Genomic DNA, 26,142 nt, shown 5'->3' with positions numbered 1-26,142 from the left:
CCCACATAATCAACCCTTTAACCCAGACTTGGAGTAAAGGGAATAACAGTATTTTTTCCCTTCTCTGTTTAACTTGGCTTAACTTTCTGTAGAAACTCCTCTTTCCCACAGCCGAACTCCAAATAAATTGTGATGTTAACAATACCCTCATCACAGTTAATTCAGTCATTTTGCCAGTTAACATGATGAAAGGCCAACAATTAGACATCATTTCCTTTTTAGGCGAGAAAGTAATTAGGAATTTCAACCTAATTTTGACTTGTATTCTTGTTAGTGAATTTCCTTCCTTCTCTTCCTCCTCCCCCTTTTCCACTGCACTTGAACAAAAATTCCCAGTCATGGGGAGGTCCCAACAAAAAGCCATGAGGGAAATAATATCAAATGATCTAGAAAAATTCCTTCTTTCTTCCTAAGTCCCCAGTAAGTACTAGAATGTTAAGAAATGGGCTGCAAATCCTTAAAATTGTAATTTTTTCAAGGGAGAAATCAGAAAGTGTTGAATGACTTGTTGCTTCTTCGTAGACCTCAAAAATGAAAACATAAGAGTTTGAGAAATCATTTCATTTCCTACATCTGGAGAGAACCAGTGAAAGACCTTCTCTGAATTTGAATAGCAAAGAGAGGAAAGATGGGAATTGAAGAAGCCAGGCTGGCTAAACCTGCGTAAGGAATGGAACATGACAGTTTCAGGAGATGAAGTACTTCAGCCTTGTTCTAGGCTTGCTTAGCTCATTTGACAAAACAGCAGTAACCAGCAAATGCCTCACAAGTCATCCGTAATGGAGCATGGGAGGTCTGGGATTGTGGATCTGCTGGAAGCAACCCTGGGCAATGCGGCCAGCCAGCCTCAACGTCAGCATTTTACATGGTGGGTTCAATGGAAGATTAAAGTTCCATAAGATATCTAGGTGGTGTCCACAGCAGCGGAGGTAAGGAGTTGTTATATGATAAATCGTGATTCAGTGTTATGTGATAAAACATGATTTAGGAAAGCTATTGATCTATTAATAGTTTTCAAATGAACTCTTAAGCAAATGCTTTAAATTTTGCTTCATCCAACATTTCTCAAATAAACTTCAAGCAAAAGATTTTTCTCTCTTCCCCTGATTATAAACTCACACACGTCCCCCATAAACCTTAAGAATAATGGAACAGAAGTGTCCTGCAAAAAATACATTTTGGTAAATGCCTTTTGTCTGAAAAAATGATTGAGTAGGTTGAAAAGAAAAGGGAAAATACTAAGGAGGGAAGTCCTAGGATTTATTCAGCGACCTAACATTATTGATGAAGATTGAGGAAAATCTAAAATGTTATTTCACTAAGCACCTAACAATGAATCCCATGGGAGCTTAACATTCAATCATTTACAGCACCCTATGCTGCCTGACACAAAAAAATTTCTTCTGTCTTTCTCTGTATCCAAAGCAGATATCTGACATTTTTAGTCAAGCCTCAGTAATCATAAGGATCTATATTTAAAGCCTTTTCTTCCCTTCTTTTTTCTACTTAATTAACTTTCAGATGTCCTCTAGGGCATTAGATATTTTCTATTACTGTGGGTCTTCCTAGTTCCCATAGAAAATTAATTTTCCCAACTTTAGTTGGGAATCCCCAGAGCAAAACATGACCCAGAATTCAGTTAGGAATCTTCTTTGCAAATGTTTTTAATTAAATTGCTTTTATTATTATTATGAGAGAGAGAGAGAGAAAAAAAAAAGAAGAGAGAAAGAGCACTTCCATCTGCTGAACTGCATTCCAAAAGCTTGCAAAGGAGACAGGAATTCAACCCAGGTCTCCTGTGTGGGTGTGAGGGACCCAACTACTTGAACCATCAACACTGCTTCCCAGGATGCAAATTCACAGGAAGCTGAAACCAGGAACCAGAGCAGGGACTAGAAAAAGGTAGCCCAATATGGATGTGGACATATTAACCAGTAGGCCAAAAGCCCTACTCCACATATATTCATAAATACAATTAATGAAAATGGAATTCTGTTTAATATAGTATATAAAGTGGAAGACCAGACATTTTTTTTTTTTTGATAAACTGTGCATCTTACTGGTCAACTACAGGATGAAATAAATTTCTGGGAAGGGCAGAACTGGGAGGGTATTGTGGAGAAAGGTATAAACATGAAGTCTTTTGAAAGTCTTCTCTGACTCGGAAGTGAAGTATTTTATTCTTCACTTCTGTGTATTCCAATTTAGTAATACAATAGCCCAACTGCAAGCCACTCTTTTTGGTCATTTTATTTTCTATGACAACCCTATAGTCTAAAGATCTACACTGTGACTGGAAAGTGGGCAACCCTGACACAAGCAATTTGACAGAAATACAGTACCGAAAATACAAAAGTATTCTCTTTATCGCAGCAGGAGATGGCCTGGAAAGCTATCTGTAAATACTGTTATTCTTCACTTAGCATCATACGTGAATAGAGCAGTCATTGCATGCTTCTTATTTTCTGATGTAGTTTTGTGGGACGTTTGTCATCATGAACTGAACTGGATTTTGAAAAAAAAAATAGATTATTTCTTTGCAATAGTATTACATCATAGTTCTTCCACAGTTTTAGAACCATGCTAAGAGGCATTTTTTTCCTTCTTGTCCTCACCAAATCTCCCTAACTTAGTTTTGTCAAATAATACATAATTTTTATTATTATTTATTTGACAGATAGAATTAGACAGTGAGAGAGAGAGAGACAGAGAGAAAGGTCTTCCTTCCATTGGTTCACTCCCCAAATGGCCGCTACGGCCAGCACTATGCCGATCCGAAGCTAGGAGCCAGGCACTTCCTCCTGGTCTCCCATGTGGGTGTAGGGGCCCAAGCACTCAGGCCACCCTCCACTGCCTTCCCTGGGCCACATCAGAGAGCTAGACTAGAAGAGGAGCAGCCAGGACTAGAACCTGGTGCCCATATGGGATGCTGGCGCCTCAGTGGAGGACCAACCAAGTGAGCCATGGCACCAGCCCCAAATAATACATAATTTAAAAAAAAATCACTCAATTACCAAAAAAAATTTTTTAATTTATTTTTAAAAGGCATTTATTTATTTGAAAGTTAGAGTTACACAGAGAGAGAAGGAGAGGCAGAGAGAGAGAGAGAGAGAGAGAGGGAAAGGTCATCCATCCATTGGCTCACTCCCCAATTGGATCCAATGGCCAGAGCTGCACCAATCTGAAGCCAGGAGCCAGAAACTTCCTCCGAGTCTCCCACTTGGGTGCAGGGGCCCAAGGACTTGGGCCATTCACCACCTTCCCAGGCTACAACAGAGAGCTGGATAGGAAGCATAACAGCCAGGACTGGAACTGGCACCCACATGGGATGCCGGCTCCACAGGCAGCAGCTTCACCCACTACGCAACAGCACCACCCCCTCCCCCCCCCAAAAAAGCTTTTTTTAAAGATTTATTTATTTATTTATTTGAAAGTCAGTTGCACAGTGAGAGGAAGAGATGAAGAGATAAACACAGTGATCTTCCATCCACTGGTTCACTCCCCAAATGACCTCAACTGCAGGGGCTGCGCTAGGCCGAAGCCAGGAACCAGTAGCTTCTTCCGAGTCTCCCACAGGGGTACAGCATCCCAACTGCATGGGCCATTCTCTGCTGTTTTCCAAGGCACCTTAGCAGGGAACTGTATCAGAAGTGGGGCAGCTGGAACTCGAACCCATGTCCGTATGGGATACCTTCATTACAGGTGTCAGCTTTTATCTACTACATCACAACACTGGTCCCCCAAAAAAGCTTTTAAATAAAGTAAAGAAATTATTTGTTTAGTCTCAAAGATCTTCAGACTTGTCCCTATATATACAGAGTCCTGAGTAATTAAATGATGACTGCCATATTCCAAAAGCAATTTGCTAATACAGAAGTAAGACTATTCCTTAGCTATCAAAAAATAAATGAAAGACAGATTCATTTTATTAACTTTTTATATCCAGGATACTTACAAGTGCCTTAAATAATGTCTTAAATAAGTTTCTTTATCTTCAAATATATATACCCATACATACATATATACACACATACTCTAATTAAAATCATCCTACATAAAGGTTGGCATTTTGTGCTAGATGCAGAGATTTTCATTGTTAGTCTGTTTGGGAAACTTCAAATTTCACAGTTCTATAGATGCAAAGAGATTTCTACTTATTCCACCTTGGAATTTTTATAAAGTAAGTTGACATGAAATTACTGACATAGAAATAATACAATCAAGGTATTTTCTATAGATAATATTCATCCATTTACTCATTCACTTGCTCTCCAATATTCATTTAGTACCTACAATATGCCAGGCACAATATCAAGAGTTAAGAAGGAAATGGTGACTCTAACAGACTAGGAGCTCTACGAAGCCATGGAGCCTACCCTATGTATGCAGCCACTAAGTTCAAGTTTTCTGTCAAGTAATTAACTGATAGCATGTTATATTTTAGTGGTTGTTTTATTTTAGAATTTATAATTTGATTTTTTGTCATCTTTAGAATTTAGAGTTAAAATTCAAATTAATTCAAAATGTACATGGAACAAAATCAAGCAAGAATCTTATGGAATCAATAAGAGCAACATTTTATGAAATTATTGACAACCGTGAAATAATAATTTGCTAACCATCCCCCATAGGTATGATCAATCCATCTGTAGTAATAGTAAAGGCAAAAAAACACATTAAAACTGTTCTATATTTAGTCAAGCAGCCTCTAAAGGCCTTTATAACAGAAATATGTTTCCTGATGGAAAAATTAATGAGATCTGCTAAAATATGTCAAGTAAACTGATGTATTGCAAATGGCTTTCAGACACTGGCTAGCCATGTTTTCTTAATGTTTATAAAGAGTTTTCAAATGCTAAAGTTATTTCCCTGTTCAAGTGTTGGGAAGAATTGAGGGAAATGCCCTCTTAATAATCATCATCTTAGTTTTGCTCATGCTTTTTAAATTTCAAAAAAGTGATGCTAAATATAATCCCTTCAAGCAGGTAATGGCAGTGTTTCGGTTGTTTTTTCCTGGTGTAACAGTTTATCTCAATGTGATAGTGGTACAAATGAAGAGGATGCTAATGAAAACCCATTATACTGTCACGTAATGTGTAGACATCAGTACTACTCATTTCAGAAGCTGTCATGATTTCCTACTCCTTTCCCATCAGTCCACGTTGTTACAGAATTCCCCCCAAGGACGCTATTTTGTTTCCTAAATTTCTCCCCATGATGTTTGTGTCCCATGTCTCATACACGAGCATCCTTTAACCAAGTTTGAAGATCCTTAATACTTTCCAGCTGCTCAAACTTAGCCATATTTGTAGGCCCCTCTACTCCACCAACCTCTCATTTCCAGATCTGCTACGGGGTAACATCTTACTTTTCACAGTCTCCTCTGAGATCACCAAAGATAGCTTCATTGTGACAGAACAGCTCCTCTCCCGCCCTTACTACCCCTAGTACTGAGGCTGCTTGCAGAAACTGACAGCTCTCAAGACTACCAGAAAAAGGATGCCGTCTCACTTTGTATTAGATAAGGTGCTTGGTTGCAAGCAACAGAGACTGGCATTGGCCATTATAATCAAGAAAAATAAAATCTAGCTATAAAAGGGAACTCATTGTCAATGGAAAGTTGAAGACCTGGCCAGCAAAACTGACAAGAACAAAGGGATCCTGGTAGCAACAGCACCGGTGGCCGAATTCCTGTGGCCGAAACAGTCTCATACTCCAGATGCTGTGTTCAACCTCCAAACTTCTCTAGGTAGGAGTCAAGTCCTATTCTTCAGGCAAGAGTCAAAATCCAATGACAGCATATGATTGGAAGCCATCCTACATTGCCACACTCCCTTCCACTTCCAGGCCTGGTTGTTCCAGGCCCAGCACTCCTGGAAACTGTGCCACTGCTATTCGGAGAAAAACAGCTCCAACTGTGCCTTCTCTGCTCCCTTCCTTTGCTAGAAGTGTTAATTGTGCACACAGGCTTCCCTCTCTCACCCAGCTCCATCCTTTCTCTGCAAGGTCGCACTCACTGCTTCAAGGGTTTCTTATCCTGTCTACCCACAGCTTTCATCAGCTCTGAGGAAACTACTTGAGAAATAGTCACTGAATAACAGAAAGAAAGGGAAAGGGAGAGGGAATGAATTGGAGAGGAAGAGACGATGGAGAGAAGGAAGGAAAATAGCATGGTCTAAATAAAAGAGCACACAACAAGAATTTAAGAGACCTGGATTGTACTCCCATGCTTCCCACTAACGTATTCTAGGTCTAGGAGACCATTAAAAGCATCTGCTTTAAGCGTCTTCCTCTAAGAAATAAAGCATTAGTCTGTATGGCATAAAAGCAGTTCCAATCTTAACTTTTTATGATTTTATTCAGAAGCCTCTGTTTTCCAGACTGTGACATTTTAACTAAATTATCAGAGTCCCTTAGATTCAAGTGAGGTTCTCAACAAGAAGCAACAGCTGTTCATGGTGCTGGAGTGGAGAAGAAGGACATGTGATTCTCCAAGTTTCCTTCCTAATAAATCAGAGCCAGAAATGCTGAGCCAGATTCGGGGCACAGCATCTCAGAGTCTGGGTCACTTATGTGATAGGCCGTCTCTCTCACAAGAAGTACATTGTGTGGCATAGAGAGATAATCAAAGACATCCTTTCAGGAGGAATGGGAATCAAGAGTGAAGTAAACCACCGAGACAAATTGTCAATCGTAAATGGGTTAGGCAAATAGGGAGAAAATGTCTAAGGTGCTCCTGTGTGCTTTTCTGTAAACCAGTGACGAACGTCCACCAGTAGGAGACACAGGGAAGGCCCAAGTGAACAGTTTGTTACCCTCACCTGTGCTAGAGAAGGAGTCACTGCAGGCCCCTGCCACACAGAGTCACAAGGGAAGTATCAAGTTTAGGTCAGGACACAGGAAGTGTGGGCTGGGAGCAAGCACAAGGGCAGAGCCTTGACTGGGATTTCCAACTGGTAAGAAAAGGCAAAGCAGAAGAAGAAGTATGGAATTGGTTGGCTTGAATAATTTCAGCAGTCTCTGGGCCAGAGATGGTCCCTAGTTGTGTGGTTCTGGGACCAGGGATCATGAAGGCAGACAAACATTGCCTGCTGGAGTGCACAGTCTACACGGAGGAGTGTTTGCTCTGGACTGGTTAGCCAGCATGTCAGAGGCGTGCTCCTGGATGAGTCCTCTGTTATCTCCAAGAATGGACCAGCCCCTGGGAAGGCCATCCTCAGGAGGGACATCTTTGGATTCTAAGATATCAAAAGAACATCATAGACAGAGGATCACAAGATATTTGCACAATATAGAGGCAGATAGTCTAGGAAATTTCCCTCAATAGAATATTGTCAGAGGATTTTCATGACCTCAGCCTGAAATTTTTGTCTTGGCTTTATGTGTGTGTGTGTGGAGTATCAAAGATGAAAACTAAGAAATCTTAGAAAGTGGGAGTTTAAATCTATGTTATTCCTTGAATGTTTTCAAGACATTTAATGGGGGGAAGGCATAAGTACTAGCAAGAAAAAGGTATAGATTGGAAACAAATATATATTAAAAACCTATTGCATAAATGATGCTAGAGTTGGCAACAGATAATACACAGATGGACTTAAATGTATGCTGTGATTTTAATGTAAAACCAAAATTATCACCAGGGTACCTCAAGAAGTTTGTAGAATAATAAAATTAACAATAAACTAGTTTGGTATAAAATAATTGAAATCTATGCATGTCATAACAGACATTTTGATGAGATTTTAAAGATTCCTCCTAAGCATGGTTTTCAAAATTTTTTTTTCACCAAAATAAGCTTATCTTTCACTCCATTTCCCAGGTTTTTGAAATATCCACATACTTCCTAGTGTCTCTGATGAAACCACCCATCAAGAAGAGAACAGGTGAATAAACAAGATTAAGGGAGATTTTTACTTACCAATCTTCCACATAAGCACTTTTGTAGTTCTGCCTTAAACAGAATGTCCTCTTTTTTTAAGGTTTTTATTTAATGAATACAAATTTTCATGTTTACAGCTTTTAGGGACATAGTGTTTCTTCCCCCCATACCCGCCCTCCCACGTGCACTCCCATCCCACCTGCCACTCCCTCTCCCATTCCATTTTCCATTAAGATTTGTTTTTAGGCCTGTGCCATGGCTCACTAGGCTAATCTTCCACCTGCAGTGCTGGCACCCCTGGTTCTAGTCCCGGTTGGGGCACCAGATTCTGTCCCGGTTGTTCCTCTTCCAGTCAGCTCTCTGCTGTGGCCTGGGAGTGCAGTGGAGGATGGCTTGGGTCCTTGGGCCCTGCACCCGCATGGGAGACCAGGAGGAAGCACCTGGCTCCTGGCTTCAGATTGGCGCAGCATGCTGGCCGCAATGTGCCGGCCGTGGCGGCCACTTGGGGGGTTAACCAACAGAAAAAGGAAGACCTTTCTCTCTGTCTCTTTTTCTCTCACTAACTCTGCCTGTCAAAAATATATATATAATATATATATTGACAGGCAGAGTTAGTGAGAGAGAGACAGAGAGAAAGGTCTTCCTTTGCCGTTGGTTCACCCTCCAATGGCCGCCACGGCCGGTGTGCTGCGGCTGGCGCACCACGCTGATCTGAAGGCAGGAGCCAGGTACTTATCCTGGTCTCCCATGGGGTGCAGGGTCCAAGGACTTGGGCCATCCTCCACTGCACTCCCTGGCCACAGCAGAGAGCTGGCCTGGAAGAGGGGCAACCGGGACAAAATCCGGCGCCCCAACCGGGACTAGAACCTGGTGTGCTGGTGCCGCAAGGTGGAGGATTAGCCTAGTGAGCTGCGGCGCCGGCAAAAGATTTGTTTTTTAATTGACTTTATATACAGAAGACCAACTCTATACTAAGTAGAGATTTCAACTATTTGCACCCACACAGACACACTAAGTATAAAGTTGAATGACCTCTTTTTAATGCTTATGAATTTATTTTCATCTACTGGAAAAGCAAAGTGACAGAGAGAGGAAGGAGGGAGAGGGAGAGAGACACACACCCAGAGAGATCTTCCATCTGCTAGTTCACCCCCAACTACCCACAATACCTATAGCTGAACTAGGTTGAAACCAGGAAACTGGAACTACATCAAATCTCCCTGTGGTTACAAGGACCCATATATTTGAGTCATTATCTCTTGCTTCCCAGGATGCATTAATAAGAATTTGGATCATAAACAGAGTAGCTGGGACTTGAATCAGTATTTCAGTCTGGGATATGTGCACTCTCACACGGGATGCAAGCATCACAGGTGGTAGTTTAGCCTATTGGTCACAATGTCCCCTTTACTTTCTCACATTTTTGTTCCCAGTATAAATTGTGCTTTATGGTTAGTGGATTTGTTATTGGGCATGACCACAAGAATGAAATTGAACACATTCAAGTAACTCATGGAACAAAAATGTAATCTAGGCTACAATTTATGATTAAAACTGTTCCCAGAGCTCTGTGAATGTTTGCAAGTGCGCGATACCGGAAAGTTGGAGGCCAGTGGTAACAAGTTTTTCTTGCAGCGTTCCATCTGTCACCAAAGCAAGGAAAGTTCTCAAAGAGAGCTGTTCTTCACACAGCTCTGAAGCTGAAAATCTTTCCCAGCATTTGGGGATGTGTAAATTGATTTCTATTAATTACTTTCCTTCATTTTAAAACAAAATCATTCATACATACAACATAGATATGGCATGACATTTATGTCTTGGTTACTAAAAGAAAGGAGTAAGACCATAAGAAATAAATGGGCTGTGTCCTTAAAGAGTTGACCATCTAATAGGAGACACAAGCAGTAACTGAGGAATCACAATGCAGAGCCATCACCATTATTCAGGAATCTACAGAGCACCCAGGCAAGGAGTTAGAGAGACAATTTACAGTGTTAAGAGAATGAAATCTCAGCTGAGACAAGAAGACGTGAGTTAGCTGTGCAAAGAGAGAGAAGAGGATCCTTCTAGGTAAATGTGTCAGTAAAAATAGGCTAAATCATGCTGAGATAACAGAAGATCTCCAAGTCTCAGTGGCCTAGAGTAACATTGATTTTGCATTGATTCCATGTGTCCATCTTGCTTTGGCTCCAGCTGTGTTCCATATCATCTTCTCTCCCAGATACAGGTAGACGAATTTTCTTCCATCTATACCTGCTTTGCCATAGAGTGAAGAAACATGGTGAAGAAGCATGTTCTCAGAGCTGTCATCCAAAAGTGGCACGTGCCATTCCTGCTTACATTTCATGAAGCTCCGTTCAAGAGCAAGGAAACTATTTGAGCTTGGATAGTGAAACAGAAAGTGGTCAGCCTTGAAGTTAGGTAAGCAGCCATCAGCCAGGTCAGATTGCGTCTACTGACCACATTAGAGTTAAAACTTTATCATAATGCTTTGGGTAGCGATTGATAACTGACTGTTGTGTGGAAAGGGGGTTCACATAAAAATCAAATTACAGGAAAGGCAACCAGTTAGAAAGCAGTGATCTTAAACTAGGTGAAAATTATGAGGGACTGATAATAAGACAATAAGAATGGAAAAGGCCGATAGAATTTAAGAGGTATTTGGGAAATTGAATTGGCTGAAGTTGGAGAATGCCTGGATATGAGGGATTGACAGGGAAGGGATAAGGATGTGTTTCAAGTTTTGGTTTGTTTGTAAAGTGGGTATTAATCCCAATACAGAAAACAAGAGAAGCCAGTATGGGGACACTATGGACACAATGGTAAACTACATTTGGAACACTTTTAGTTTGAATTCACCCAGTAGAGGTATCCAATAGGCAGATATACTTTCAGGTCTGAAGCTATGATAGAAGGGAAATCTGAGCTAGAGATAGAAATATGCGTGTCATCAGAGTTCAGATTAAAGCAATGCTATGGAGATACTGATGTCATCCACAGGGAAGGTACAAAAGGAGGAAAAAGGGAAGAATACAAAGGTAGGTAGTATAATAAAATCTTTCTCATGGAGAGATTATCTGTGGCCTTATTTAAAAGCACATCGCCCTACACCTTCACTACTCTCAGTGGAGGAACGGCATCCATCCTTGAAGAGTCAGAGGTTGCACTCCTGGGGACCTCCCACGGCACTCAAAGTGGTCGGAAGAACAGTTTAGCAGTGAGTCAGACACTTGGGTTTCACTCCCCAGCTTTGCCTCACAGCAACCTGTGTCCTTGGAAAACCCGATAACCAGCTGTGCCTTAATTTTCTCCTTTGTAAAACAAGGATTCTAACACCTCGAATGCATAGTGCAGGAGGTTTTTAGGACTAGCAAAGCTGTGTAATACAGGAGAAAGCTCTTTAGAAATGGAAAAGCACTCTGTGAATCCACATTAGTACTGTGTTTACTCTAGTAGGGGGAGGGGGATTCCTAAATCTATTTTGAGATCTCATAAAGTATGAAGAAAATAGAAAGCCTTTTGCCAAATCTCATAAAATCAAAACTGACAACATTTCTGACATGACTCATTCTTCCTTTGAAAATCAGCTATTAGATACGGTTCAACTCATTTTAAATAGAAGCTTAAGAAAAATAAAACTTTAAAAAAAGTCTTTGCAAGTGAATCTGGTCTTTTTCCTGTTACTCATTTTGGGGTTGTCTATTAGTTATATATGAGTAACCTTAATCTTTGGATTGTTCCCTTCAGGTGAATAATTCATATGGTGGTAAAAATGGTTCAAACTTTCAGTTATGTCACCAAATTGTCCATGATTTTTCTAATGTAGCTGTCAGTAATATCTAAATCTTAGAACATCGTTATACTTACAAAAGAAATTCTCTAAGACTTATCAAGGTATAAGATACTAGGGGTTGGAGTTTACAGTATCAACGGCCCAGTGAATGTGTTACATTTTCAAAGCAGAATCATGATTTTGTTTTCAACAGTTTTTACCAATTTTGGGTTATAGTCAACCTTCTTGTCATTGTTTACAGCTCTAGTAAACTGTAATTTTAAAACTGTCTAATACCCAATCTCTAGGCACTTCATTGTGGTGGAATGAGAAGGCCATGCCAAGATGGCTGCTGGCAAGTGAGCATCAGTTACTCAGGAGTGGCTTTGGAACCCACCTGGCAGAGAAGCCTGCCTGGCAACAGGCTATGATTGGTTAGGGCATAAAGTGCCCCTTGACCGGATTGGCTGCCTTGGCTATATAAGCTGCTGTACCAATTGAAATAAACTAATCTGCGAGCTGCTCGCGTCTAGCCTGCTTTCACCCGACTCCCGGGGTCTGTGTGGTGACTCCGCGCCTCTTGCTCCCACCACGCTCCTCCTCTCAGAATGAATCAACAGCAACACTTCATATGATATTTTAGACTCTTGTTTGCATATTAAATATTTTTACATAAACTTTCCTCAGGGTAAGACTTACGCTTCCCGGTAACTATGATTTCTTGGTTTTATTTTCACAATCAAAATGTATCTCAAAAATGAAAACATTAAGATTCCATGTTTCTCAGAAAGTACTAGCTATGGTTTAAAGTGAGAAAAAGAAAGAACACTTCCACGATACACTTAGTAGAATTTATTTAGATGATATTGGGAGATAAAGTATTTAATATACATTCAGGATGTACAAATAATAGAATTGGTTTTGTATTTTCAGTGAATTTCTAAGCTATGTTAGATTTAGGGGTAGTAAATGTTAAGTATATGGGCCATCACTGATCACCTTCACCCCTAAATGCTTGTATTCTAGTATTATGCACTTTCTTGATGAGCTCTCACAGTACTTTTGAACACCAGACAATGACTTTCATTCAGAGTTATAACAGAAGATGAAACTTTTTTTGCCACCCTGAAGCCAAGTGTATGGATTGGTGATACATACTACAAGTCAAAAATATTTCACCTTACTTTATGTATGGTAGATACATCCTTTTGGTATTACTTTATTAAAAAATTCTTTCTGACATGATTTATGCTACAAGTACTTAAGCATATAGGTAACTGGTTTGTTTTAGAAATATTAAGATTAAGTAAAAGAGATCAGCACTGTGGTGCAGCAGGTTAAAGCCCCAACCTGCAGTGCGAGCATCCCATATGACCGCCAGTTTGAGTCCTGGCTGCTCCACTTTCTATTCAGCTCTCTAATATGGCCTGAAAAGCAGCAGTGGATGGTCCAAGTTCTTGGGTCCCTGTACCCATGTGGGAGAACCAGATGAAGCTCCAGGCTCCTGATTGGCTCAGTTCCAGCCATCATGGCCATTTGGGGGAGTGAACCAAAAGATGGAAAACCTTTCTTTCCATCTCTAACTCTCTGTAACTCTGTCTTTCAAATAAATAATAATAAATATTAAAAATAGACTAACTATAAGTTATAAGCTGCAAGTTGCAATAAAGTTACAAAAATCTTATCAGTACTATTTCTGTAACTCTTTTCCACCATCCCCAAATAATGAATTGTTTGCCAATTGTTAATTAGTAAAAATGTATTTAGTGATTTGCACTGCAATAATGTCAAATAAACTGTTCATTTTGGAGGGTGACAATATATTGATCTAAATCTCAAGCAAAGTTTGCTTTATCACTTCCATGATTATGGTTGATTTTTTTCACATTCCTGCTAATCTTTTTCATTATTGTTTGTAAAGCAATAACCAAATGAACATTTATCAAACACTAATGTGGAAAGTTCTCATTATTCTTGAAGAATACATCCATTTGTCTCTTATTGAAAGGCATTTTCCTCTTTTTTTATATTCTTTTGCAACTCTTCAAATGAAATTCCACTAATTGCCTTGTAAAATCACACTGTGCAGACTTTGAGAACGTGCAGATGTGTGTTGACAAAATAGCTATTTCCAACATGGTGAATGGCCTTGAAAAAAGCCTTTTAATGACTAGGAGAGGACATTTGTTAAAGAAAACAAGTTGACAGTAAGCAGCTGTTTCTCTTTTAAACATTCCATCTGTTGGACTACATTTTATACCTGTCCCTTTTGCAAGGCGAACCTTCAACAGATTCATCGTAGTCATTATTCACTTTATACTGAACATCTGGTAGGGTATAATTTGATGGTTGTAACTAGCTGGTTGGTGGGCATCATATATTGTATAATACTCCTGGCTGGGGACCTATGGAAACTTTAATGGAATACACAGTTTTTATCTGATAGCATAAAATGGGTTTTCAGTCACTATGGAAAAATATGATAATATCTCATTTTCTATAGCACTGTGAGACTTCAAATATGCAGTTCCTGTAAACACACAAGGGAAATGTTGGTATCAAAAGTGTTTATTACAACATACAATATGTCTCTTTGTAGAGAGTCCACCTTTCACACTCACTTGGAATTAATACAATGAATTTTGGCTATGGAAAGTTTTCATGGCTACTTAGAAAAAGCCCCTTATATTAGCAATAATGAACATTAATGTTCAGCCTATTAAAACTTATTATAAAAAGGATTCATTAATCTATTTAATTCTTCTGTTGACAATATTAATTGAACAAATTAACCTGCTGTAAAGCAATTGAATACAGAGAGCCTTATAGGTCCTATGATAGAAAATTTACAGCCAGCCCTAGAAGGGTTCACAATTCCTGGACTGGATCACAGCACTTTTCATCCCTCCTGAGTAACTGTATGTCTCCTATGAGAATTAAAATGACTTACATGCTAGTAGTTTAGCCTAGAGGTAAAGATGTTAGCTAAACTACTCATATCCCATATCAGAGTACCTGGATTCTATCCCTGGCTCCAGTTCCAGACTCTTGCTTGCTGCCAAGGCAGACCCTGACAGACAGTAGTGACACTTCAACTATTTATTTTGGTATCTTCACCCATGTGAAAAACCTGGATGGAATTTCTAGCTCCTGACTTTGGCCATCCCAACCTTGCTGTTATGGGTATATGGATATGGCAGCATCAAATTTGAGACCTTTCTTTATCTATTGCTCTCTCTCTCTCTCTCTCCTCCTCTCAAGTTAAAAAAAAAAGTTTTAATCATGTGGAGTTGATAGACACCAAAGAGTTTAAGAAGTCCAATTTCCATGGATCTACCATATTGATTGGGAAGAAGTATATTCCTTTTCTCAGAACTTGAAATCATTGATTTGGTATTTTCTAGATAGGACATTTATTTAAGATCTTACTGGATAATAATATAATTGATAAAATGTCAGCACAGAGCAGCCATTCAAACATGCTCACAGATTACTAAATGGACAATTTGATTTCTCAAATAGTAGTCTCATCAAGAAAACACAGAAAAATGATCTAATTAATGAATTCAGAGTGATCCGGATTCCAATATTGATAAATCAATGATCGATAACTTAATACTGACATATCACATAGCACTCCAGGAAGGCCTTCAGAACACCTATAAACAAGTATAAGATTGAACTCCATACAAGTAAACAGCACATGTTACAGATACTCCTGGTTTTGTGTAGTACATAACCTACACACCAATGTGTGGCAGCTCTGGGAGGCCTGTAAGTGCTGTGAAATTAATGTGTTGGTTAATAGTTTTGATGATAGAAATGCAATGGTATAATCATGAACTAATCCTCACTTTTGTGTCCAGATTTGTCTTAAAATAGAATGTGTCTGTTTGCTGAGAGAAGACTTACTGTTCCTCATGTCATCCCCACTCCACATAACTATAGTAAAAGTTCAAAGTTTTGGTTTGTTAAGATCAGTTGTGAGATCTAATCTAGCAAGATGTAACTAATTATAGTGAAACACAGGAGTATGTGCAAGATTTGCTTGAAAAATAAATTGGCGTGGATTTAAGGATGTAACTAGAACAGCATCACTCTCATTAGCATTTCAAATTGTTTTATTGAGTGGCAGAGGAGTAATAGCATCATAAAATACCGACAGGACTCCATCTAACCTGCATTCCCATCTTCACTTCACTCTCATTTTCACAGTCCTAAACAGAGGAGGGCCCATGGGATTGTGTGGCTTGGTTTACATCTTTTCCTGTGTGCTAGGATAGAGCCATTTCACTTGGAAGAAAACACTGAACTCTCAAATGCAGAATACCCAAAGGAAGTTCATATTTTCATATGAGAATGGGAAAGTGAAAAAAATTAAAATCTTGAGACCCAAGGTCACAAACCACATATGTGGCATAACAGATGTTTTTGGCCTGTTTAAGTCCCCACCCCCAACCCCCATGGCTACTTTTCAGTGATGCCTGCAAGAGGAGACCATCTGCTAACAGTGCCACTCACTTCAGGTAAAGCCCAAAGGGAGTGAACTCAATATCAAAGTTTCAACTCTTGAGTGATGATATGAGCTTTATGTTACTTACCCACTGAAAACATATTTATTCATCACTGATATATAAGACATGGCACTTATCAGCAAAAAGCTCACAGTCAAGTAACACAGATGGATGCAAATAGAATATTGCCATACAGAATCCTTAGTCTTTAAATACTAAAATGCTAAATACTAAAATGAGCAAACCAGAAAAGAAATATTATTCACTTTTGTTCAGGGTTCTGGCATGGAAAGGGATGTCCTTATAACTGAGAGGCAGTTATAGTAGGCAGGGGGTGGGGTGAGATCCATTCTTGGCCTCCCTAATCTCTGTAGTATGAGATGATGTATGTCATCTTCATAGAAGGGTCTGCAAGGTCTGGGGCTTTCACAACATAGCCAATTCTAACTGTCTCCTCAAGGCCACAGTGCCTTCTAGGAAGAAGTATGGACTTGTAAGCAGGGATCCAGAGTGCGTATAGAGATACTGGAATGTGATCTCCTATTCCTCTCTGGACTGCTGTGATTTATTTATTTATTTATTTCCCCAAAGAAACTTTTTATTTAATGAGCACAAATTTCCTAAATACAAGTTTAGGAATATAGTGATTCTTCCCACCATACCTGCCCCCCCCCCCCACTTCCTCCTCGCTCTCTCATTCCCAGTCCCATTCTCCATTAAAATCCATTTTCAATTAACTTTATACACAGAAGATCAACTATATACTAAGTAAAGATTTCAACAATTTGTACACACACACAACTGTTTGAGAACAAGTTTTACAGTTAATTCTCATAATACAACTCATTGAGGACAGAAATCCTGCATGGGAAGTAAGTGCACAGTGACTCCTGTTGTTAATTTAACAATTAGAACTCTTATGCATGACATCAGTGATCACCTGAGGCTCTTGACATGAGCTGCCAAGGCTATGGTAGCCTTTTGACTCAACAATCTCTGTCAGTATTTTGACAAGACAATAAGCGAAGCAGAAGTTCTTTCCTCCCTTCAGAGAAAAATACATCCTTCTCTGATGACCACTTCTTTCTACTGGGGTCTCTCTCACAGAAATCCTTCATATAGGGCATCTTTTTTTGCCACAGTGTCTTGGATTTCCATGCCTGAAATGCTCTCATGGGCTTTTCAGCCAGACCAGAATGCCTTAAGGGCTGATTTTGAGGTCAGAGTGCTATGTAAAATCGTTGTCATTCTATGATTCTGCTCTGTGGCCTGCTTCCCATGTTGGAACATTCTCTCCTTTATAATTCTATCTATTATTATTATCAGACACTTGATCTTATTTATATGATACCTTTAACAGTTAATATTATCTATATGATTACTTTAATACTTAAGATGGCATTTTTACCACCCAGTTTTATGTCATTAGGGGTCCAACTACTTGGGCCATCACTGCTGGAATCAGACCCAGGACATAAACCCTGGAACTCTGACATGGGACATGGACTTCCTATCCAGCAGCTTAACTACCAGGCCAAACACTTGTGGTGGGTGTTTTCAATCAGATATTTGCCTATTGTTTCCCTTCGTACTAACTGTTGAGCAGGGCCGGCGCCACGGCTCACTAGGCTAATCCTCCACCTAGCGGTGCCGGCACACCGGGTTCTAGTCCCAGTCAGGGCGCCGGATTCTGTCCCGGTTGCCCCTCTTCCAGGCCAGCCCTCTGCTGTGGCCAGGGAGTGCAGTGGAGGATGGCCCAGGTGCTTGGGCCCTGCACCCCATGGGAGACCAGGAAAAGCACCTGGCTCCTGGCTCCTGCCATCGGATCAGCATGGTGCGCCGGCCGCAGCGCGCTGGCCGCGGCGGCCATTGGAGGGTGAACCAACGGCAAAAGGAAGACCTTTCTCTCTGTCTCTCTCTCTCACTGTCCACTCTGCCTGTCAAAAAAATAAAAAAAATTAAAAATAAATAAATAAATAAATAACTGTTGAGCAGTGGCCTAACTGTGAAACTATTTTGCCTACCATTGTATTTCTACAACCTGGTAATGAACTAAGACCGTGGTATATTTTCAAAATGTGTTGTTAAGCAAAACAGTGGTTAAGCCTTCATTCACACTGCAGCGGAAATGAAGAAAAAAGGGAGAAATTATTCTTTAAGATGATTGTTATATTTCCTTAATCCTCTTTCAGCTAATTGTGTACAGTGACTGAAAATTTGATTGATTTTGAATAAACTTTTAAATTTACAAGTCTAAAATTTACAGAAAATTTGCAGACAGTTACAGTTTTCATGTATCCTATACCCAATTTCCTCTTTTATGAACATCTCATATTATCATGATATATTTTTCACAATTAATGAGCCAAAACTGTTATAGCTCTGTTAGCCAGAGTCCATATTTTAGAATGTCCTCAGTTTTTAACTAATGCCTTTGTGCTGTTCCAGAATCCTATCCAGACACCACATTATATTTAGCTGTCATGTCTCCTTAGGCTCCTCTTAACCATGATGGACTTCTCTTGTTCTAGCTGACCTAAACAATTTTGAGACATCTGAGACAGATATTTTATAGACTGACCTACAATTTGCATTTTCTGACGATATTCTCACGGTTAAACAGGAATTACCGGTTTGGGGGTGGAGGGTCTCAAAGGAAAAGTGTCATTCCTCTCACATCAGTCATCTCTGATGCCCTTGATCACCTGCCTGAGCAGTGCTTGTTAGGTTTCTCTACACTTAAGGAGCAGGAAAATATGGGACAGTGTTTACACCAATTATTTAAAATTCTTCTATGTTGGGCATTTGTCTATCCTTGCCCTCTTATTTATTTATTCAGTCAATTACAGAAGTTATTATGGCCTCATGGATATTTATTTAATACTTTGGGTTATAATGCAATAATCCTTTAAAAATTTTCTGCTCAAATTGTCTATATATGACCATCATAAACTCAATCGGATGACTACTTTGTCCCTTTGTAAAGACAAGTTACTGTGTCTTTCATGCTTTCTTTCTTGATTTTATTTATTTATTTATTTATTTTGAGTGCTTTCTTACTTTCTGGCAATCCATGATGCTCCGGTCTTACCTTGCATGTTTCTTGCCCTGATCCTAGAACCAGCCATGGGCCTCTAATTCATTTTATTGGGTAAGAGAATTAGAAACCTAAATTTGGGCACTGGTGATTTTTTTTATTTTAAAAATAAGTAGCTTTAATTTCAAATTTGTCAAAACTTGTTTATATTGTTCAGTCAACACTGTATAGATGTCTCCCTAATGTTGAAATAACATTGAGATGTTTTGTTAATGCATATTTAGTTCTAAAGATAAAATAATGAAGGAAAAATACATGGTAAACTTGTTTGAAATCTTTGACATACAAATTTCCTGTGTCTACTTCTATAAAATCTTTCATTTTTGAATCTCAAATGCAATATTCCATATCAAATGCGGGAGTTTTTTTCCATTGCACCCTACAGTCTATAATCTCTTAACACCATAAAGCAAATAATCTTTGTTTTTAAAGACAGAATTGAGAGGAAAAAAATCTTCAATATCCAGTTTATCATCTTTGCTGTACTTTTCAATTTATCTAACTTGGCAGTTATTAAAAAAAATTTCTTCTGAGACATAAAAGCTCTTTGAAATACAGGCTCTCCTGATGTGGGGCATGGGAAATTTCTGTTATAAACAAAGGAAGTCAGATGTTTCCTTTTCACTAACTTCCAAGAAAATTATTATTGCTAACATCTACTCCCACCTAGAAATAAAAGTAATTTAATATAAATCAAAAAATTTCCTCACCACAGAAATTGATTTGCTTTCTCTAGAGAAACATATATTACATAATACTGTCATGAACTTGATGTGGATATTTATTGTTTGTACATAATATAGATAGGTATACCTTCATCAGTGGAGTCCATATTATTTACTTACTTCTTTAGAAAAGGTTTATTTATTTGAATGGCAGAGAGAGAGATAAATCTCCTGTTTGCTGATTCACTGCTCAAACAGGCACAACAGTAGGACTGGATCGGGCTGAAAAGCATGAGCCAGGAACTCCATCTGGGTGGCAGTGGCCCAAATACTTGTCATCTTCTACTGCTTCTCAGGCATGTTAGTAGGAAACCAGATAAAAAGTGAAGCAGTGGGACTCAAACTGGCACTCTAATGTTGGATGTGGTGTCACAAGCAGTGGTTTAACCTGCTACATCATGACACTGGCCCATACACTGTTGACTTCTAATGAGAGAACGAAATTGTACTTTTAGAACATATTTAAATTTTGCTATGTTAACTAGACAGCTTTTGGTCCTTATAAATGGATGAGAATATATTCAAGTCAAATAGTTGCACAGGGCTTTATAACTGTAGGTTCTTGAGTTTTCCCATATAATTTACAGCCAAAATTGAACAATTTTGAGAGAGCAAAGGTCTACTAAATGTAACCTAAATTGTAAAAATTTTGCTGTTTATTTCTTCCTATGATGTTGCTTTATAATATTGTATATAAATATATTTCTATTAAAATGTTTTCAAGAAACATTTTGTGAATTAAAAGTAATATGTAAAAAAAAATACAGGAAGGGGCCGGCACTGTGACACAGCTGGTTAAAGCCCTGGTCTGAGCGCAGGCATCCCATATGGATGCTGATTCTAGTCCTGGCTGTTCCTCTTCTGATCCAGCTCTCTGCTAAGGCCTAAGATAGCAGTGGAAGATGGCCCAAGTCCTTGGGCCCCTGCACCCATCTGGGAGACCCGGAAGAAGATTCTGGCTCCTGGCTTCAGATCAGCGCATCTCTGGCCGTTGCGGCCATCTAGGGAATGAACCAGCAGATGGAAGACCTCTCTCTCTGTCTCTACCTGTCTCTAAATCTGTCTTTCAAATAAATAAAATAAATCTTTAAAAAAAATACAGGAAAATAGTATTTTAATCTATTTTGGATTATCTTGAATATAATAAAAGTAGGAATTCTAGTTTCAGCTCCTATTATAAAGGGCTTAGAAATTGTGACTCTTATTGTATAAGAAAACAAGGCTGAGCAAATTGAAAATCAACTACTTCAGGGCCAGCGCTGTGGTGTAGCTGCTAAGGCTGCTGCCTGTAGTGCTGGCATCCCATATGGGCTCCGGTTCAAGTCCTGGCTGCTCCACTTCCAATCCAGCTCTCTGTTGTGGCCTGGGAAAGTAGTAGAAGATGACCCAAGTCCTTGGGCCCCTGCACCCTTTCTGCACCTACGTGGGAGACCTGGAGGAGGCTTCTGGCTCCTGGCTTCAGATCAGTGCAGCCCCATCAACTGGGAAGTGAACCAACGGATGAAAGACCTCTCTCTCTGCCTCTCCTCTCTATCTGTAACTCTGACTTTCAAGTAAATAAGTAAATCTAAAAAAAAAAATCAACTACTTCTTTTTCTTAAGTGTATTTAGTTAGTTCCATTTTATTTGAAAGCAAGAGTAGTATTCCATAACGTATATACAGCACAATTTCTTAATCCGGTCATCAGGTGCTGGACAACTGCGTTATTGCATATCATAGCTATTGTGAGTTGAGCTGCTGTAAACATGGGAATATAGACCAGCGCCCCGGCTCAATAGGTTAATCCTCCACCTGCGGCGCCAGCACACCGGGTTCTAGTCCCGGTCGGGGTGCCGGATTCTGTCCTGGTTGCCCCTCTTCCAGGCCAGCTCTCTGCTGTGGCCTGGGAGTGCAGTGGAGGATGGCCCAGGTGCTTGGGCCCTGCACCCACATGGGAGACCAGGAGAAGCACCTGGCTCCTGGCTTCGGATCAGTGTGGTGTGCTGGCCGCAGCGAGCCAACCACGGCAGCCACTGGAGGGTGAACCAACGGCAAAGGAAGACCTTTCTCTCTGTCTCTCTCTCACTGTCCACTCTGCCTGTCAAAAAAAAAAAAAAAAAAAAAAAAAAAAAAAAAAAAACAACCAAAAAAAAAAAAAACCATGGGAGTCTAGACAACCCTTTCAAATGCTGATTTCACTACCTTTGGATAAATTCCCAGGAGTGGAATGGCTGGGTCATATGGTAGATCTATTTTCAGATTCCTGAGGAAGCTCCATACTGTCTTCCACAATGGCTGTACTCACTTACATTCCCATCAACAGTGTATTAGGGCACTTTTTCCCATGTCTTCACTGGTATTTGTTGTTTTTTGATTTTCGGGTGATAGTCATCCTAACTGGGGTGAGGTGAAACCTCGTGGTGGTTTTCATTTGCATTTCCCTGATGGCTAGTGATCCTGAGCATTTTTATGTGTCTGTTGGCCATTTGTATTTATCCTTTGAAAAATGCCTGCTTATATCCCTAGCCCATTTCTTAACTGTATTACTTCTTTTGTTGCTTTTCAATTTTTTCAGCTTTTTATATATATCTTGGATATTAATCTTTTATCAGTTGCATAGTTGACAAATATTTTTTCCCATTCTGTTGGTTGATTCTTTAGTTTGTTGTGTGTTTCTTTTGTTGTGCAGACATTTTTTGCTTGATGTAAGCCCATCTATCTGTTTTTGCCTATGCTACGCCCATGTCTTGAAGTGTTTCCCCTATGTCTTCCTATAGTAATTTGATGGCTCCAGGTCTTAGATTTAGATACTTGTTTCATTGTGAGTTGCTTTTTGTATAGGGTGCAAAGTAGGGGTCTGGCTTCCTGCTTTCACTTGGTTTCCTTTTTTCTCTATTTTTTTTAAAAGAGTTATTTATTTATTTGAAAGTCAGAGTTACACAGAGAGAGGAGAGGCAGAGAGAGAGAGAGAGAGAGGTCTTCCATCCACTGTTTCATTCCCCAGTTGGCTGCAATGGCCAGAGCTACCTGAGCCAAAGCCAAGAGCCAGGAGCCAGGAGTAATGTCTTCTGTGAGGGTGCAGGGGCCCAAGGACTTGGGCCACCTTGTACTGCTTTCCCATGCCATAGCAGAGAGCTGGATCGCAAGTGGAGCAGCCGGGTATTGAACTGGCTCCCATATGGGATGCTGGCACTTCAGGCCAGGGCATTAACCTGCTACGCCACAGCGCTGGCCCCTCACTTGGTTTTCATTGTGAAGATCCAAGAAAAAGAAAATTCCCTCCTGACTCTAGTAAGCAAAGAGGGAAATCACTGTGACACAATCACCATATCCAGGAAAAATGATCCTCAGGACTTTCTCCTATTTGGAAAAAGGACATTCTTCCCATACCAACTGTCCTGCTGCCCCTCAGGGAGGAACAGAGGCCCTGCCACAGGGCAGACACTTGAGGAAAGCATGGCCTGCAGTCACAGGCACAGGACAAAGGGCAATGATGCAGGGCAGAATCTTGCATTTATGAAAGTAAAGGGCAAGTTGGAGGAAAAACAAATAAAGGCATTTTTTGTCTTTTTCTTTCTTGATTTTAATTGATCTAAAAGATAAGAATGAGATAGAGGAATTGGCAACATTGCATTATAAGTTATACTCCATGTTCAGTGATATATTATGTGAAAGCAAAGTCATATTAGTTTAAAATGTATATTGGAAACTCTAGAGCAACTACTATAAAAATTTTCAAACCAGTGTAGGCAGAAAACAAGAGTAGAATGAATATGATGAATAGCAAACAGTTGAGAACATGGTAGATATGAATCCAACTACATCAATAAGCAGCTTGATTACAAATTGTATGAACACATTAATTAAAGACAAATATTGTTGAAGTGGGTTTAAAAATAAAAACCTAATTATGCTGTCAACAAGAAATCCACTTTGAACATAAAGACAATGGTAGGTTCAAGGTGGGGGGAGGGGAAGGAGGAAAGGAGTATCATTATATCCTTAGAATTGCATCTATAATCTACTGAATCTGTTAAAAACTAAGTAAAAATTAAAATAAAGAAATGAAGCAAAGCACTGGAAAATGATATACTGTGTTAACACTAGTAAAAGAAAGGTGTGATACTGTGTTAATCTCAGACCAAGCAGACTTCTGCACAAAGAAAATGATCAAGGATATAAAATGGCTTTACCTAATGATAACATATTCAATTCTTCATAAAAATGTTACATTTCTAAAGGTGACTGAATAAACACTAGAGCATCAAAATAGGTAAGGCAAAAAAAAAAGGAACTAAAAGATTAACTGGACAAGTCCACTAGTGTTGAAAATTTAAGCATCTCTATTTTAGTAATTAATCTATTAAGCAGACAGAAAATCAGTCAGGATTGGGTAGCCTGACTAGCACTATTAATACTTCAATCTTATTGGCATTTATATAATAATCTCTCCAACAATAAGTATGCATTCTTTTTAAGCCCATGTGGACTTTACACCAAGATAAAACACATTCTTGGCCACAAAACATATGCCCTAACATATTTTTTAAAGAGTTTATTTATTTATTTGAAAGGCAGAGTTAGAGAGAGGGAGAGACAATGGCTGGGGCTGTTGGGCCAGGCTGAAGCCAGGAGCCCAGAGCTTCTTCCAGGTATCTCAGATGGGTACAGGGGCCCAAGCAATTGAGTCATCCTCCACTGCTTTCTCAGGCATATTAGCAGGGAGCTGGATTGGAAGTGGAGCAGCCGGGACATGAACCCATATGGGATGCCAGCACTGCAGACGGAGATTTAACCTACTACTCTACCCTAACACAATTTAAAGAACATAAGTCATACATCTTAAATCACTGAACAAAAATAAAATTTAACTAAACATCCAAAACAGGAAGATAGCTAGAAATTCCCCTAAATACTTGGAAATTAAACAGCTTGTCATCTAAATATGATGAGTGAATGTTTATCAATAGACAGAAATGAGTTATCAAATAAAAGAAAGAATGACCCTTAAGTGTTGGCACAATCTTACAACATGAGGTTCTAGCATATTTTATTAAACAAAATAAGAAAGTACTCAAAAAAACAAGATTGTGAGTTGCAAAAAAAAAAAATCAGGTAACATTGGATTATAACCCCAAGTATAAAATAAATACCCATGAGGCTATGTTTACTGAAACAATTGAATAAATGAAAAGATAAATGGGAGTGACAAGACAAATATCTGTTACAGAATTTGAATTGTTGTAGATACTCCATCCAGCCTCATGGAGGTGCAGTGTGGTTCCATCCCATTCCTTAGCTGTGGGCTGAACGTTGGGATGCTCTTCAAGACTAAACAGTATGGAAAAAGAGGGAGAAGAGCAACATCTCAATGGAGGAACCCAGCAGACATTATCTCAGCCAGGTGGTTATGGTTAACATCCTCAGGGCTAAGACATGTAGACAGCATGTGCCCTTGTAAGAATGTCATGCAAACATCAGTTCCTTCTGTCATGTCCTTCCAGAGACATATAATTCTGCATTTAATCATAAATAGCACATCAGACAAGTCCCAGTGGAGGAACATTGTACAAAATACATGGCAAGTATTTTGCAAAACTGTCAAAGTCATTTAAAAAAAAGGAAATTTTGAACAATCATAACAACCAAAAGAAAACTAGGGGGAAATGACTGATAACGTAACCTTGCATCCTGGAACAGAAAAAAAGACAATTAAACAGCTCAGAAAATCCTAGTAATGTATAAGCCTTAGTTAATAAAAATGTATTAGTATTATCTCATTAGTTATACCTAATATTTCACATTTATGTAAGATATAAATTACAGGAGAAATTTGGTGTGAAATATAGCAGAACTCTATACTTCCTTTGCTAATTTTCTGTGAATCTATAATTGTTCTGAAATTAAAGTTTTCTAACAATTGCATAAACAATATTACCTGTATACTTTTATAGGCTTTGGTCAACTTCTTAGCTATTTAGATACTTCTGAAGCATTCACTTTTATAGTATACTATTAGTTTGGTTTTTTAAAAGGTTTATTTATCTGAAAGAGTTATAGCAGAGAGGGAGAGGGAGAGAGAACGTTCCATCTGCTGATTCACTCCCCAAATGGCCACAACAGCCTGAGCTGGGCCAGGCCAAACCAGGAGTTTGGAACTCCATCCAGTTCTACT

At 39.3% G+C, this 26,142-nt stretch overlaps 1 long non-coding RNA gene and 1 pseudogene across 1 annotated transcript; one reads left to right on the top strand and one right to left on the bottom strand.

Annotated features, from left to right (window-relative positions):
• Window positions 1-26,142, bottom strand: part of LOC138843473 (ATP-binding cassette sub-family E member 1-like) — a 1,090,710-nt pseudogene that overhangs the window by 748,611 nt on the left and 315,957 nt on the right.
• On the top strand, window positions 384-12,199 carry LOC149124978 (uncharacterized). Its single transcript, XR_016211827.1, has 3 exons — window positions 384-929; window positions 10,101-10,300; window positions 11,960-12,199. It is a non-coding gene; the product is annotated as an uncharacterized LOC149124978 (long non-coding RNA).

The sequence above is a fragment of the Oryctolagus cuniculus genome, chromosome 8, assembly GCF_051225735.1.
Source record: "Oryctolagus cuniculus isolate XC-2025 breed Fujian yellow rabbit chromosome 8, ASM5122573v1, whole genome shotgun sequence".
In the NCBI taxonomy this organism is placed as follows: domain Eukaryota; kingdom Metazoa; phylum Chordata; class Mammalia; order Lagomorpha; family Leporidae; genus Oryctolagus; species Oryctolagus cuniculus.
The sequence above is the reverse complement of the archived record's forward strand: the minus strand, read 5'-3'. Positions and strand labels throughout refer to the sequence as shown.